Consider the following 2,757-nt stretch of genomic DNA (forward strand, 5'->3'; position numbering starts at 1 on the left):
GGATGAAGGGGGAATTATCTCACATATATCTTCTATGGGAGGTAGATTCTTCACATCTTCGGATTTAATACTTTTCTCCTTGAGAGACTTCTTGGCTTCCCTCATATCTTCATCATTCAATTTAATTAAACCCATCTTCTTCAGTATTGGCGTTGGAGTTGGTTCAGGTGTAGTCCAATCATCATGATTCCGGCCTATTTTAGCCAATAATTCTTCAGCTTCGTCTGGAGTTCTTTTCCTGAAAACACAACCAGCACAACTATCCAAATATGCTCTAGACTCAATGGTTAGTCCACTATAAAATATATCAAGTAGATCATTCTTTTCTAAATCATGTCCAGGTCGAGCTCTGGTAAGAGAACAAAATCTTCCCCACGCCTCAGGCAATTTCTCTTCATCTCCCTGGTCAAATCTATAAATTTTCTGTAAAGCAATATGTTGAGCACTAGCAGGAAAGTACTTTCGAAAGAAAACATCACGCAGCTCAGTTGGACTTTTAATAGAACCAGGAGGCAAATTATTATACCAAGTTTTAGCATCATCCTTTAATGAGAAAGGAAAAAATTTAGCGACAAAGTAAGTATGCATCTTGACATCATCAGAAAACAAGCTACTCATAGAAGAAAGTTCAATCATGTGTTCTACAGCACTTTCTTTTTCAGTACCACAAAAGGGTGCTTTCTCTACAATAGCTGTATGAGATAGATCAAGAGAAAAATCATAATCTTTATCCTTAATGCATATAGGAGATGTGGCAAATTTAGGATCAGGAGATAACTTATGTCTAACAATATATTGTGTGAGAAACTTTTTAATTTTTCTTGCATCAGCAGTAGCATTGCATCTATTAATAAAATCATCATTAAGCTCCACATAATCTTCATCAGGATCATCACTAGAATAATCAAGTTCAGGTGAATTAACAGGTGTAGCAGCATTTTCATTAGGAGTTTCAGCATTTTCAATTTGTCTAGACCTAGCAATTGTAGCATCTAGAAAGGATCCCAATGAACCACTATCATCAAGCACAGCAGAAACATTATCAATATTATGAGAATTTTCAGATTCAGCAGAAGTACCAGCAAGTGAAGCTTGCGGCGGTGAAACAAGTTGACTTATCACAGATGGTGAATCAAGTGTAGCAGAGGTACTCAGAGTTGTACCTTTTCTTGTAGTGGATGGTAATATGGCGACTTTAGAATCGCGAGGTTTACCCATGATGGAGAATTTGCAGCGAACAATATCAATCCAAGTGAACTTCCAAATAAAGCTATGCTCCCCGGCAACGGCACCAGAAAACAGTCTTGATAACCCACAAGTATAGGGGATCGCAGCAGTCTTCGCGGGTAGTAAAACCCAATTTATTGATTCGACACAAGGGGAGACAAAGAATACTTGAAAGCCTTAACAGCGGAGTTGTCAATTCAGCTGCACCTGGAAACAGACTTGCTCGCAAGAGTTTATCAGTAGTAACAGTTTTATAGCAGTAGCAGTAGTGAAATAACAGCAGCAGAGACAGCAGTAGTGATTATAGTAAACAGCAGGATTAAAATACTGTAGGCACGGGGACGGATAACGGGCGTTGCATGGATGAGAGAAACTCATGTAACAATCAAAGCAGGGCATTTGCAGATAATAATAAAACGGTGTCCAAGTACAAAGCAATCAATAGGCATGTGTTCCATATATAGTCGTACGTGCTCGCAATGAGAAACTTGCACAACATCTTTTGTCCTACCAGCCGGTGGCAGCCGGGCCTCAAGGGAATCTACTGGATACTAAGGTACTCCTTTTAATAGAGTACCGGAGCAAAGCATTAACACTCCGTGAACACATGTGATCCTCACATCACTACCATCCCCTCCGGTTGTCCCGATTTCTGTCACTTCGGGGCCATTGGTTCCGGACAGCGACATGTGTATACAACTTGCAGGTAAGATCATAAAACAATGAATATCATGATGAAACAATAACATGTTCAGATCTGAGATCATGGCACTTGGGCCCTAGTGACAAGCATTAAGCATAACAAGTTGCAACAATATCATCAAAGTACCAATTACGGACACTAGGCACTATGCCCTAACAATCTTATGCTATTACATGACGAATCTCATCCAATCCCTACCATCCCCTTCGGCCTACAGCGGGGGAATTACTCACACATGGATGAGGGAAACATGGCTGGTCGATGGAGAGGCGTCGGTGATGATGATGGCGATGATCTCCTCCAATTCCCCGTCCCGGCGGAGTGCCAGAACGGAGACTTCTGGCTCCCGAGACGGAGTTTCGCGATGTGGCGGCGTTCTGGAGGGTTTCTGGCGACTTCGACTTCTTGGTCGCGATTTTTAGATCGAACCCCTTAAGTAGTCCAGAGGAGGGCGTCGGAGGCCGGCCGAGGGAGCCACACGCTAGGGCCGCGCGCCCCCCTCCTGGGCCGCGCCGCCCTAGGGTGTGGGGCCCTCGGGCCTCCACCTGACTTGCCCTTCTGGCTCCGTGAGTCTTCTGGAAAAATAGGACCTTTCGCATAAATTCTGAAGATTTTCCTGAAAGTTGGATTTCTGCACAAAAACGAGACACCAGAACAGTTCTGATGAAAACAGCGTTAGTCCGTGTTAGTTGCATCCAAAATACACAAATTAGAGGCAAAACAATAGCAAAAGTGTTCGGGAAAGTAGATACGTTTTGGACGTATCAGCGCTCGCCTGCAGATCTTGAGAGGGGATGTACCACCAGTACTAATTTCTGATTGCAGCA

The sequence above is a fragment of the Lolium perenne genome, chromosome 4, assembly GCF_019359855.2.
Source record: "Lolium perenne isolate Kyuss_39 chromosome 4, Kyuss_2.0, whole genome shotgun sequence".
Classification (NCBI taxonomy): Eukaryota; Viridiplantae; Streptophyta; class Magnoliopsida; order Poales; family Poaceae; genus Lolium; species Lolium perenne.